Below are 15,224 nucleotides of genomic sequence, written 5' to 3'. Positions count from 1 at the left end.
CTCACTCCTGCCTTCCCCACACACTCATCGAGGCAAGTCAAACATTTTAAAACACTTTTTTGTTGATTTTTTCACAGCTTCCTCAGTATCTTCACATAATATTTTGTTTATTTTTCTGATGTAGTCAGTTACATTTTACCTTTCCACTATGATAAATGAGGATGTAGCACATTTTCATTCAATTCTCACCTTGTCTCTTAATACCATCTCTACCTGCACAATTAAACCCTTCCTGTATTTCTAGCCTTCTAATGCAGTTATATTATCATTTTTATAGATTAATATCCATCACTTACATTATTATGATTATATACACTATTCATAAGTTGAGTCATGTATATTATAAATATTACACTTTTTCTTTTTTGCATGTTTTAATTTCTTGTGATTACACTATTTTGTTTTTCCATTTGATTAGTTAATATTTTAAATACTAATTTTACCCTAAATCTCTGCTAATTCCTTAAATTATCTTGTAAGATATTTAGACACTTACATGTTCTATCAATTTGATCTTGTTTAAGAAATATGTCCCAAACCGGGCATGGTGGTGCATGCATGTAGTCCCAGCTACTCAGGAGGCTGAGGCAGAAGGATTGCTTAATCCCAGGAGTTTGAGGTTGCTGTGAGCTAGGCTGACGCCACGGCACTCATTCTAGCCCGGGCAACAACGCAAGACTCTGTCTCAAAAAAAAAAAAAAAAAAAAAAAAATGTTAGGAAGACATTTTTCTCACCAGGGAAAGAAACACAGGAGATATAAATAACAAGTGCTCCTAGATATGAATGTCCATTGAGGTAAAATTTGGGAGTTACTGGGCATCGTGCATAACACACCATCATCGTTCAACCCAGCCGGCATTTACTAAGCATCCAGTCCACATGGCTGCATGTAAGTACAGCGCACGGGCAGAGGATAAAACCAAGATACACACTCTCCCTGACTTTGTGGGGTTTACAGTCTAGTTGGCAGTGAAAGGTGTTATGCAAATAATCAGATATAAAATTATTTAATAACAGATGTGGGAAAGCTATGAAGGAAAAATGCTGTGGGTAATGAGAAGTTATAATGTGGACAGAACTGTGGGGACAGTCGAACCCAGTCCCGGGGAGTCTCTTTTGGAAAGGGATATTTATGCTGATACCTGATGAATACGCTGGAGTTTATAATGAGGGTCCATCAACCCACACCTGTGGCCCCTCCCTAGACCCTGTCCTCCCTGGTAACTGCTTCCTCTGAATTTTTACCTATTGAAATTCTATTCTTTCAGTTCCTACTCTTGCTTTGAACATACTTGCCCTTCAACTCATCAACACGTCTACTCACGTGAATGAATCTCTTGCTCCACTTGAGGTAGAATGCACTAGGAATTGGTGACAGAATTAAAGATTAGATCACCAAAGGGTGCCTTTTAGTTGACAGGGGCATAAAGACCTAGAGCCAGCCCTGAAGGGATCCAGAGTTTGAGAGAACTAAGCTTATATTATTGAGCTTGTCAGGAATAGTGAGGCAGAACAGGAAGCACAAGGAACTACCACCTTCTCCATGGCGCATGTGTAAGATGCCAAAAAGAGTGATGCAGCTCAGTCTGCCCTCATAGCTCCACGTTTCGTTGTCAGTCAAGACTTCCCACAGACCAACAGTTTGGTGCAAGAATGGAGTGGAGGTTTAGGAAGTTCCAGCCAGTAGAAACCTAAACTGAGAGAAAGCACATGAAACTCAGGTTGAGGCCAAAATGACTACAAAGGACAAACACAGCTGTAGAATCTGTACATCCCATCCAGAAAAAAATAGACAACCAATGGCAATCTATCTGACGGGAAGACAACTGCAAACACAACTCTCTACCACTTGCAGACCAACGGTGGGATGAACTCAGTCAAGTTGATTCACCAGAACTATTGCCAATGGGTGCACTATTAGGAGAGGCTGTCCCTTCGTTCATCCGGCAGGCATCAAAGAAAAAGGGAAGCTCTCTGCTAAGCAGGGTGGGTTTTTCTGTTTGTTTATGTTTTGTTTTATTTTTTGAAAGTGATTTTAATTTGTTAGTGGCGAATCCACACACTTGGAAAATGTCATTCCTAATGAAGATTGAATTCAGGGGTCTCAGAACTAGAAAGAAATAAATTTTCCATCCATTTTCTGGTTTGTTTTGATTTTTTTTTTTTTTCTGAGGGTCTGGCTCTGTTACCCTGGCTAGTCTTAAACTCCTGGGCTCAAGCAATCCTCCCTCCTCAGCCTCCTGTGTAGCTGGGATTTATAGGCATGAGCAGTGTTTTAAATTCACTGTTTCTCTTCCCTTTGGAGTTATTTGATGCTGTTTCAAAGTCATATCAACTCTTTACGCCCCAGTCAACAGGTGGACAACACAACCCTCTTGCTCCAGCTCACCCTCCACTGAGTATGAATGGGACCCTCGCATTGCACCCACTCTGTTCAAGGAGTCCCCTTAATGTCCAGACTCACATTTCATCCACTCAGTGCCCCTCCCACAGGCAGCTTTAAACCTCAGGCCCCATCCGTGGTTCTCTCATGCTCCAATGCCTGAGTGTGAATGCAGGGTCGAGCCTCTATCCTCCTGGACTGAACAGCGCTGTTTCCTAAGCCCCACTCCTCAACACACCGCTGCACCCCACGAGTGCCTCTCAGTCTTTGCCAACTGGTCCCAACCACTATTAACCCAAGGCCGGCTGACACCCCTGAGCCACCTGCAGAGGCTCACCTGCAAGCCTGAGCCCAACAAGGCAGAAAGATCCCCCAGGCAGTTGGGTAACATCCTCTGCCTTTCCTCTCCTTGGCCCACAGAGGTTCGGGGTGAACACTAACACCTTCACTTCCAGCAGGCAGAGAAAGCCCCAGTTACTCACTTCTGTGTTTCAGCCATTTCCATCAGCAGCCATTTTTTCTACACCCAGTCAGAAGAAGAAAATGATACAGTGAAGAAGTTACCAGTTATTTCATCAGATCTAAAATGCTCTCAATGGTAAAATGGACCATTATTTTATGTGACCTTCAAAACAGAAAAAATTTTAAAATAATGCCAATTAAACTGGGACATACTATGGATTTTAAGATGTATTCCAATTTCAGAGATGGTAAAAAAAAAAAAAAGTGACAAATTATGCGTCTTAGAATGGAGACACAGACAAAGTCTTGTTCGTATGCAGAACATCTCCTCTCGTCTCCCTGGTTTTCTGAGAGTGGTGTGTGGGAGAGATGCAGCCCTCCCTGCCTGTATTCACGGTGCACTGCTCCAAAGCAGAGCTTCTCAACTCGGCACTACTGACACTTTAAGCTGTCTTAGTTGTGGAGGGCTGTCCTGTGCATTGTAAGATGTTTAGCAACTCCCTTGGCCGGTATATCTCCCTGTTATGACAACCAAAAATGTCTTGGGACATTGCCAAAAATCCTCTGCAGGAAAAAATTAACCCCAGTTGAGAACTGTCTAGGGCACACTCCTAGATTTCACTTATTTTATTAAATAAGCATTGATTCACCAACTACTAGATGCCATTCATTGTGTGAGACATAACTAGGATGGGATCCCTTATCTCAGGGGCATAACAATCTAGTAAAGCAGACAGAAGAGGACAGTGAAGCCCTGATACAGTTGGAGCAGACACCAGAGGAAAGTCCAAGACTGATGTGTCAGTTAGAAATGCAGTTGGTTGCATGTAACAGAATCCTGACTTCAGTGGATTAACCAAATTGATATTTTCTGTACTTTTTTTTTAACTTAACAAGACTATGAGATATAGGCAGTCTAGGACTGGCATTGCTGTTCCAGAAAGTTCTCAAGGATCCAGGCTCTTTACAAGTCCCTGCATTGTCATCCTCAGAGTAAGGCATGGATCTGCTCCACTGCATTCCAGACAGGAGGAAAAGAACAGGGGAAAGGCATGTGGCAAAAGGCACAGACCGAGCCTACTGCTTTCCTAAAAGTCACACCCAGTGACTTCTGCTTACAATTCACTGGACAGAACTGTATCTAGAGCTAGCCTCGTGGTAAAGGAGTCTGAGAATTAAAGTACAGTATTTTTAACTGGGCGTGTTGTGTTGCTGCCCCTAATCAGGAATGGCATTCTGACAGGAAGGAAGAAAGGGAGAATAGACATTTGGGGAACAAATAGTGGTTTCTGCCATAGCTTCCAAGAAAAAATCGTAGAGGTGAGTTTTGAAATAAAAGTAGGAGTTGGATGATGAAAATGAGAAGAGATTTTCAGGTAGGAGGAAGGGTGATCATACTTGCCAGAATTTGGTATTTGGGCAGATAGAAGGAATTGAGATCTAGGATGGGAATAGAGAAACTGATCTTGAGCTAGAAGAAAAAAATTTGTTCTTGGAGAAGAGAGAGATGAGTCAGTACTGGTACTCTGCAAACACTTTTGTAGTGAAGAGAGAAGATAACTTATTAAATTGCTGTCTGATAATTTTTTCTCAGTGAAATAGAAGACAAAGCCACTCTAAAGAAGGAAGTCATTAATAAAGGGTTTGAAGACAGAAGCAAAAGTTTGTAGGAGAAATCAGAATGTGTTGGTTCTTGTATCTGTCAGAATGCTGAGCTTCCAGGGTCGGAAAGACAGAGGAAGCAAATGTGAAATTTATTGGAAAGGCCTGGGGCAATTCATTGATCACTGAACCCAAAAAAGAGCCGCTGGGTCTAGAAGCTAGAACCAGCCACTGCCAGGAGTCTCTGCATTAGTCCCTCATCTGTCCTTGTTCCTGCCTGGCTTCATTATTTCCTGCTACAGACCAACTCTTTCCCCCCCTGCTGTGTTCTGAATGATGGTGTCCTGTCCAAAATTCATGTGGAAACTTAATCCCCAGTGCAATAGTATTGAGAGGTATGGACTTTGGGAGGTAATTAAGTCTTAAGGGCTCCACCATCATGAATGGGATTAGCACCCTTATAAAAGATCTCAAGGTTGACAGGAACACTCGGTACCCTTCTGTCCCTTCCACCATGTGAGGACACAGCATTTGTCCCCTTTGGAAGAGGCAGCAACAAGGCACCATCTTGGAAGTGAAGATCAGGCCCTCACCAGACACCAAATGCTCGCACCTTGATCTTGAACTTCCCAGCCCCCAGAATTGTGAGAAACAAATTTCTGTTCTTTATAAATTACCCAGTATCTGGTGCTTTGTTACAGCAGCACAGATGGACAGAGACATCTCCTTACCCCAAGAGGTAAAGGGGTCTCTTCTTCCAGCTCCAGTATGACAAATCCAGAAGACACTGGCTGGCTTAGCTTGAGTCTTGTGCCCGTCCCTGGACCAGGGGCTGTGCCCTGGAGGATGAGCTCCTCTCTGACTCAGCTGCATCAGGGGCTCAGGCTTTGAGTCCACTGCCATAAGTTAAGAGAAATAAGAACAAGCAGGGGGGTGGGCAAGGGCAAGCTGTGCAGAGTAAAATACCTCATGGAAAACAAAGAAAATTGGATGAATCCTGGTAAAGACCTGTCACTAAAGAAAGGAGATTAGTCAGCCATGGAAAATAAATGGCGTGTTGAATAAACACAGTTTATGAAGTAATGAAACTTTTTATTCCACCCATCCTTTAAAAATTTATCCAGAGGGAAACTTTTCCCCGCCCCATGGCAGATCCCAGGACTGCTCACTATTAATTAATTGACAGTCCCAACGTCACTTTAAGTCACAAGATACAGCCTCAGTGGAACAGTGAGAATGTGTTCAGCCAGAACATACCCCCCCCCACTTAGACTCCATCTGAACTGGCCCCCTCCCTGGACCCTGCACTTTATAGAGCACCACCCTGGCTGTCCCCCAGCCAGTCCCTCCCACAGGGTGAGAAGTCCACGGGCCAAGTGGACTTGCCAACCCAGATGCAGCCCACGCCATCCCCTTCTATCTAGACCGGAACTGTGAGTTCTCAGAACCTGGAAATCCTCCACCAAATGGAGCCCAGCCTGCTTCCGGCACCTGCACCGGCCTCTTTCCCAGCACGCTTCTCTTCCAGTCCAGAGCTGGACTCTTCTGCTGGGTGTGAGCCACCCTAGTCCAGAGGGCTGACCCAGGGCCTGCTGTGTGCTGTGGAAATGGGGGTGCAACTACGCCAGGGCTTCTCAAAGTGTGGTTCCCCCCAAGCAGCATCACCTGGGAGTTTGTGAGAAACAAAAATTCTCAGGCCCCACCCGAGACCTACTAAATCAGAATCTGTGTTTTCACACACTTTCTAAGTTATTCCTATACATGCCAAGGTTTGGAAAGCACTGGGTTACAGAGAGCAAGGACGTGTGGGCTGGATGGACAAGCCCTTGTGTGGGAAGGTGTGGGAACTGGAAGAGAAGGAGGGAAGGCCTTGGGCTGGCTGTCCCCACAAGGCCACATTCTGAACCCAGCTTTCCAGCCACAGGTTCTTCTAAGGAACCAAGGAGATGGGGTGGGGGTGGGGAACTGGTGTATGTGTTAAACAGAGGTCGCCTGCCTTGGACTGGACGGCATGGGGGAAAGCTCTCAGCGCCACAGTCAGGCACAGGAGGTTGGCAGAGTCGGCCTCAGGAAAGGGGTGAAAGAGTCTCCCCCAAATAAAAAGGGGGAGAAAGTGTGTGTTTATACTGTTAATGTCCTGAATTATTGGAAGAGGAGGCTGAGGGATCTAGCATCAGCTAGCCAGCAAGCAATCTGAGATTTTTATCATTCAGAACAAGATAGTCTCAAAGGAAGAAGATATAAGATATTCTATTTAACAGTTCATTAGCTTGAAGTAGGGCTTTTAAATATGGAGACAAACAGTCTGTGGGTACCATTTGATTCCTGCCTGGGCCCACAAACATCAGGGGTGGGCCTTTGTCCACACCAAGGCAATAATCAAAACCTGCAATCTTTATTCAAAGGTAAGGCTTCTTTCCCTCCTTCCCTATGCTAAGGCCTGTAGTTCAGAGCTAGCTAATTTGGAGAGAGTGGATTTTGTTGGTTTTTTTTTACCCTCTGCCTGCTTACTTCCTCTCACTTACTAATTGCTATAGAGGGGAAAAAAGAGAGGCATGTTCTCAGGGCAGTTCATCCTCAGCTGGGTGGCTTCCTGCTCTTAGTGAGTTCTCCAGAGATTTCTATCACCAGGGGCCTTTCTCTTGTAGTCCTCTTCTCGGGGATGATGCATCTGCATTCTACAATCTCTTTCCTAGCCCCGGGGAAGGAAGCATTCACCTCATTCCGGGCAGGACTCAGGACTACCCCACGCTGGTGCATTCTTCTGCACAGGCCCATCTGGCCTCTCACCCGGTGAACTCCAGGAGCGCAACCCGTCCCAACACAGCCACCTCTGCCTGCCGCCCAGCTCAGCACCAGCTCAGTGGGTTCAGTCACTCTCCCCATATTTCAGGCTCTCTGCGCTGTCCGGTGGGAAGGCCCCTCGCCAGGCTTGAGGTAAAGGGTATAAGATTCCCCTGCTTCTTCCCTCGTGGTGGGGAGGGGAGCTCACAGCATTGCAATAGTTCTCTTTAAAAAATAATATTAATAATAATCCTTCACAAATGCCCCCTCCCTCGACACTCTGACTCTTTTGTGTTCATGATATACTTACTGGGGCCAACTGGCATGAAACCAAATCTTTTCAAATTCTGTATTTAGTAATCTGGCTTTAGGAATTCATATCTATTACATTTTGATGTCATGGTGGAAATTTCAGTTTTGATATTTTAATCTAAAAGCATAAAAGGGCTGTCAGAGAGGAGGAGTTGAATTGTCTATGCAAGCATTGTACAAGCGAGAAAATGCGCTTACGGGCCCGAGTGGTGGTCTGGTCTGAAAGGCATATGACACTGTCTGGCTGGTATGGAAGATACATCCATGCCTACTGTAAAGATGGGTTTGTCACCTTGCAGAGCTTGAGGCCATTAAACCTTCCAACCAAATATTCAACTTCCCCTACTCATTAAGTTTTCAATCATTTCATGACAAGCTCTCCACCCTGTGGGTTACCGTTAGAAGATGCTTTGGTCATATCAGGTAATAGCCAGTCTGTTTGACAGTTGCATTAATAAAATGAATTAATTAAGGTGTAAGTTAATAAAAATAGTCTTCTGATTTAATATTTAAATTTTTTTTTGAAAAGTTGCAGTCAGTAGACACCTCATGTTCTTTTTGAAAATAAGAACATGTTAAGAGTTAGCTTCCTTAATGGTAATAATTTATCAATAATTATCATAGAGGAAAAGGAAGAGTGTGGAAAGAGAAATTTCTTACCTTCGTTTTCATATAATCAATGTTACCATAAAAATCTTTTCACATATGCTGTTTTACAATAGCCCTGGAAAATTTTTTAAGATCTTTTCACATAAATTTTGTCCACGTTTCATATTATTTGTTATAGATACCCAGAAAGAGAATTATTATTATTACACTCCCAGAAAAGTAATTTATTATTAGTCAACTGGAAGCAATATTAAGTTTTTTACCATATATTGCAATGTAGTACCTGGAAAAATCTATGTATTCTCCTCTAAATCACTTGAACTTCTTGAAGGAGGAGAAAAGAAAAAATAAACCTGTCCCCTTCAACCCCCGCCAGGTGTAGGCCACTATATCAGGGGCGGCTGGAGTGGGGAGTGTTTGATGCAAAGGAGACTCCTGTATTGATGACGTCATTCCATTTCTAGCCCTTCCCTCGGTCCCAGGTCTCACCGCCAGCCCTCCGCTCCAGTACCTATGGGATCTTCAAATAGCCCCCCTGATTGGTTCTAGACTTCTCAGTTTCAGATATTCAGTGCTTAATTTTTACCAAGAAAGTTTAAAGTCAAACTGTAATGCACTCACTCTCCTAGCGGACTTTGTCCAACGTCTGAAGGCGTCAGTTTCTCGCGTCAGTTTCTTTCTTAGACAAGGTGCTGCTTGTCTAAGATCCGTAGTTTTAGGCTGCAAGTGTGCAGTTCAAGAGGATCGCCACAAGATGGCAGAGCTGGGAATGACAAATTCCTGGAAGCTGAAGGTGCCAAAGTAAATTGCCTGGGGGTTTTCTTTTTAAGGTCACAATTAATATATCTATTTCGTATTTAAACATCTTAGAATGGTCTTTTGCCTAGGATATCAGAGTTTCATTGTTTTGACCATAAAATAAATTAATGAATATAGAAATGTAGACATCAAAGAAATTGGTTAGGTAGATGGGATGATAGATAGATAGAAAAAAAGTTATATAAGGGGCTTTTTTAGTATGCCAAATCTCTTTTTCTTAGTGCATTTTATTTTATGTGAATTCTCTCTTTCAGATACAGTCTCTGAATGATGCCTTGGGAGAGAAAGAGATTATTACAGTTAATAAAGCGAAAGGAGTCAACGTTCAGATCTAGCAACACAAAACAGGATTTTGGGGTCTCAAGAAGCAGATAAATAGTTTTGAAAATCCACGGTTTTCAAAATTTCAAGTTTATCCTCTTTGTATATTAAGAGTTTGGTCTGGTAGAACTCAGAACATGACTGTATTATAAACCATAACTAAAGAAGATGTCAACTGTGATTTAAGGGAACTTCTTCCCCAGACAGAAAGAGGAAGTAGAAAGCCTTTGCTAGGGGGTGGCTCAGGGTAGGGGACAAAGGAGTGTGAAACAGAAAAGAGAGAGGGTGACGCTGCCTGAAGCTGTCGGTGCCCTACCTACCTCCCCCACCTCCTTACATCTGAGGCCCAGAGGAAGGCCGGGGAACAAGAATAAAAACCCGGAGGGGTTGAGGTGGAGAGCCAAAAGCAGAAGGGCCTATGCCCGGTTTAGCCATCACTGCCTTGCTCTGACCTCCACTGAACAGAGAGGCTCGCAGAAGCTGCCGCAGGGACAGGTGTAGAGAGTGAGAAGGGCAGTAAGGCGGCGCAAGGCAGGGCGCTGCCTCAAAGGATGACCTTACCAACCCATGCTGCCAGCCCCTCTTCACGCCCCCTCAAGCGCAGTGTTCCCGTGATGCTCCCTGCAGTCCACACAAACCCCTTCTCTGGCCCCTCACCCTGCTCTCAACACGGAAGCACACACACATGGGAAGGAAGCATTCTGTGACCGCGCACCCCCAGGACCCCAGCAGAGCTCAGAGACAGCGTCCTGCCCCACCCCACCCCCACACACACACACACCTGATGTTCTCAGTGGGACAAACCTGAGGGCAGCCCTCAGTGCATCCACAGCCGTGTCACTAGCGGGACCCATGGCAGGTTCTCTGTTCCTGCCATGCCCATCACTTTCTCCTTGAGAATCAGGTCAATGAAACAGCATAAAAAGCAATTGAACACATGCATTTCTCCCCCTAAATGTTCTAGTATTTTCCTTAATTTTCTGAGAATCACTTATTTGTCATCTGTTCTTCCACTCCTAACCCCCATGGCCATGCATGAGCCCTGTCTCCTCCTATATCTGTACTGTAAACATGTTAGTGAGAATTACTGATTATAAATATTAGAACTGAAGTTTGCATCTGGGAGGTGGAGTCAGGATCAAGATCTGCTCAGTCACTTAGAGTTGATGCTATACCCCTTTGGGGCCCTGATTTACCATTTCTTACTCAGTTTTGGACTCCACACCATCACCACTTGCCCAGACACCTGGGATATAGGATATGGAAGTCCAGTCGTACCTTCCCAAAGGATCACATAGGTGTTCATTTAGTGTAACCAGTTTAATATGGTCTCACTGACCTCAGGATTGAGATCTCTTGGATAAGGCACTTGCTGTGGTTTGAATAATTGTCCCCTCCATAACTTATGTTGAATTTAATCCCAATGTGATAGTATTGCAAGGTGGAACCTTCAAGAGGTGAGTGGGTCATGAGGGCTCTGCCTTCATGAATTAATCCATTCATGAATTAATGGGTTAATGGATTAATGGGTTACAGGGGGTTGGGAGTGGTGGCTTCATGTGTTGCCTTGCATCACCTTGGGACTCTGCATAAAGTCCCCACCACAAGAAGCCCTATACCAGATGCAGCCCCTCAATCTTGGACTTCTCAGCCTTTATAACTGTAAGAAATAAATTCCTTTTCTTTATAAATTACCCAGTTTCAAGTATTCTGTTATAAGCAACATAAAATGGACAAAGACAACACTCTTAGGGGCTCCAGACCCTATTATGGGGGATGGCAGCCTAGAAAGGAGGTGCTCGCCTCAAAGCTGGCATGCTGTCTTGGTAGACATTCTGTGACTAATTTATCTCTATATCCCCAGTGCCTGGCTATTTTTAAAAATCCCAAATCGTGTCTGCTGAATGGCACTCTCCTAGGTGTTTTACACTAGTCCTCTCACTTAAAAAGAAGTGTTTTGAGAACATGAATCAACTTGATGTGAGAATTTAATATCACAATGCAAGTTATATCACTCAATACAATAATACAATAACATTAAGTGCTATGCTATTTTTTTATTTAAGACAATTCCATTGAATGGTATGAGCTAGGAATCAAAACAACACAACATATAATAGCTCTGCAATGAATGCAGTAAATTCCAGCTTCCAGAAACAAATGCAGCCCCATTCCCAGAGCAGTGCTGAGACAGCCAGTTCTCAAAATGAATAGATGCTACAGGTTTCTTTTTGTATTCAAAGATGCAGAAGAAAACCACAACATACTGACAGGTAAAGACCATAAAGCCTCTTGCTCTAGTGTTAACCAAGACATAGCTAAGTGGGCAGGATGTTTATAAATTTATCATTTGGCACATTTTCAATTAAAACCACATATGACTGTAACAGGAAGACAATTTTGTTACAAGAAATTTTAGTTTGGCAGTTTCTGTATTGAATAAGAAGTGCAGAAGTTAAGTGTAGAAAGAATTCTGTTCTTTTACTTCAGATAACTGCTTAATTGGCCTATGTATTATAAAGGAATACAACACGTTACAACAGTATTACAACATAGCATTATTATTCCCAATTTACCCATGAGAAAGTGGAGGTTTAGGGATGAAAAGTAATCCCTTTACTGAGGAAATTAATAATTAAACATCCTTGTTGGAGGAATAGTTCTTCTCTGCTATGAGAGACAGAGTGACTGAGATACAAAATATGCCATATGAATTACAAAGATCTGTACAACATTAAAAAGAAACTGCTGATTGAGTTGTTTCATTAAAGCTTTGCAGATCCACCTCACCGATTTGTGTTCCTTCTGTGGTTGGTTCATGGGTTAAGGACCCCAATCAAGGCTCAGCCCCTCATCCCTGCTCAGCCATTTGCAGGCTAGGACCAGCAACATCACACAAAGAGCCTGCACTTGGGCCTCATTCATTTCTTCACAGGCCCCACACGTGATGCCCAGAGACCAGACCCGAACAAACCTCCCAACTCAAAGACAAGCAGATTCTAGGAGGAGAGTGTGCAGACCAAGGACCCTTCTCCACTGCCATTAGATAGTAAGAACCTTCCACCTCCTGTCCCATCCTTAGGAGGAGAAAAGGAAGGAATAGCTCCTAAAAAGAGAGAAAAATCAACCCTGATAGGGAGTTTGAACCTAGAATTGACAAAGTATTTGTCATGTTGAACCTGAGCTAACTTGAGGAAGACACATTAAATGGAAGAGTCTGAGTAAACTTTAACAGAAATGTTTAATCCACACATATACTGCTTGTTAGATGGGTAAATTCACACCTACATTGTGAGTACAATGCACACTGGGTGATGGACACACTTACAACTTCAACTCAATCTGTACAAAAGCAATTCATGTAACCAAAATGTTTGTACCTCTGTAATATTCTGAAATTTTTTTTTAAAAGTAAATCCTGAAAGAAAAGAAAAAAAAAAATACCCCTTGTTAGTGAGCAGAATGAGATCAGTTATAAAAACAGAGACTCCTATATTTATGCATAGCTGTGTTCTGGAGTACACATTTTCAAGCCCCCTCCAAACAAATTCCTAACTTTCCTCAACATTATAAATGCACACAGCTGTCATCTATGTGGAGTCCTTCCGGGTCCTTCCAGCTAAAAATGACTACAATGTCTATGAGATCTGTACAGACTTGCTTATCATCTCCAAAATGGGAGCTTCTTGAGAGCAAGGACTGTGTCTTAGTCTTCATTGTGTCTTTAGTGCCAAGTAAAGCCAGAGCACATAGTAAGAGTGTAATAAATATTGGATAAATAAAGAAATGAATGCACGAACAAAGGATGAAAATAACCCTGAAATTAATGACCATCGGAGACATTGGAGGTAGGGAAGAGAGGAGACACAAAATTTGAGTAATCACCCTCAGCACAGACTAAAGTGGAGGCAAGGAGTTAGAGACCCTACCAGTCAAAGCAAACAAATATACAATGTATTCAAATCTCACCCTGGGAACACTCATACTGTGTCCAATTTCTGCACAAAGCTGCACCTCTAAAGCCTCTCCAAGGCAAGAAAAACCTGACAGAGTCACTACCAAGAGTTGGATAGGCTGCAGTAATGGCCAGTGATACTCACCAAATATTTATTTTCCTAATCTCCAGTGATTATTCTGGCCAGCAAAATGTGAGTGTGTATCATGTGGATCACTTCCAAGTGGAGGCAATGAAAAGCCCAAGTATGATTCTCTGGTCTCTCTCTTTTCCTGCCCTCGCAGTATGTTCCAGATGATGTACCTGCAAGATGGCGGCACCTCAGTCAACCTGGGTCCCTGAGTTACTATGTGGAGCAGAGCCCTCTACTAACCACAATAGATTTGCAGCATGGTGATACATAAGTTTTGTGTGTGTGTGTGAGTTACTGAGATTTTTGGATTAACTTGTTCCAGCAGCATAACTTAGCCTATTCTGATGAATATAATGAAGAAAGAATACTTGAAAAGAAGATGAAATAAGAAGGTGATTAAGAAGGTGATTCTCAACAGTTTTCTGGATCCAGGCTTCCTTCTTTGCGTTCATTCCAAGCAGCTCTCACAGATCTCACCTTGCTTCTTCTGTTGGACTTTGTTGACCCCCAGTCACCATTCTCATTTTAAAAAATCCTTTTTTAAAGCAGCTGGACCTATGTGCATCTTTTTTCTTTTATATCAGTCTCTGCTGACAGTCATACTCTCATTTCTCCCCTTCTGTTCCTGAGTATCTTGACCTTAATCTTAATCATCTCTCCTTTCCACCAGATTAATCAATCCATCATCTTTAATTTATTTTTTTCTTCCACCATTCCTGTACTGACAAACAGCCAACATATGGTTTTTAAACCTCTTCAGTTTCTTCTTGACTTCCTGAGCAAATCTGATTCCAAGATTTAGGGCTCCATGCACAGGTCCCTTTAATTACTGTCTTTGGATAAGAAATAATTTCACTGAATTGCTTTTTTTCCTCTATGCAAGAAGATGGTACATCCTTTTTATAAGAAGGACCCATTTTCGCTCATTTGATTATTAATACAATCTTGGGGTGAAGCTATAATCATGGTCGGAACTAGGGATGGATCCAGGGAGGAGTCTGAAGCTTGTGCAATTTGAGGGACCCTCTTTAAGGAAAAGAATACAAAACTACTAATCTAAAATGCCATGGCTACTCTCTAATGAAAGGAGAAGTATGGTAGAGAGAGGGTGGAATGGAAAGATACAACCATCTTAACTGACTGCATTTAAAGAGCTGACTTCTGCAACGCAATGTTAAAGTCCCTCCCAGGTCCTTGGAAGTAGCTGGTACAATGAGAAGCCATGAAACTTAAGCTTCATTAGCTTCATGACTAATCCACCTCTGGTCAGAAGCCTGTGCAATTAACAACTCCAAAGCAATCTGAGTTTTTGTGAGTGGTGATTCTTAAGCCAATCGGATCTAAATTTAGTGTCATCACGGTTCCATCTCTATCCCAGAAGACATTCAAACCAAAATAAAAGAGGAACAGAATTTGAGCAGCTGACTTTAGCAGATTTACATTGCTTCAGGCCGCTAGACATCCCAACTGTGAGCTAGGAAGCACATTTTGCCTTTAGGACTTTCAGTACCCTCAGGGCTGCTGAAAATTAAGGAATTCCTTTGCCTAAATTAGTAATTACATTCTAAAATCATCTACAAGGTGTGCTTTTATAAGAGGGTAATTTTAGGAGAGAGCAGTAAAACTTTGGGAGGAGCTTTAGGGTTTTGAATCTGCTTTATACTTAGTGGAAAAGCACTAATAAATCATGCAAAAATAAAAAAGAAAGAATTTGGGAGGCTGATCCAAGATTGTCCATCTATGGCTGGCACTCAGAGTCCAAAGCCAGATGTTCCACATAGGTGCTCTGTTGTGCTGTTGTGAAGCTTTGGTGCAGCTTAAAGTGCCACCTGCAACCTGCTTG

The sequence above is a fragment of the Eulemur rufifrons genome, chromosome 16 (genome assembly GCF_041146395.1).
Source record: "Eulemur rufifrons isolate Redbay chromosome 16, OSU_ERuf_1, whole genome shotgun sequence".
NCBI lineage: Eukaryota > Metazoa > Chordata > Mammalia > Primates > Lemuridae > Eulemur > Eulemur rufifrons.
The sequence above is the reverse complement of the archived record's forward strand: the minus strand, read 5'-3'. Positions refer to the sequence as shown.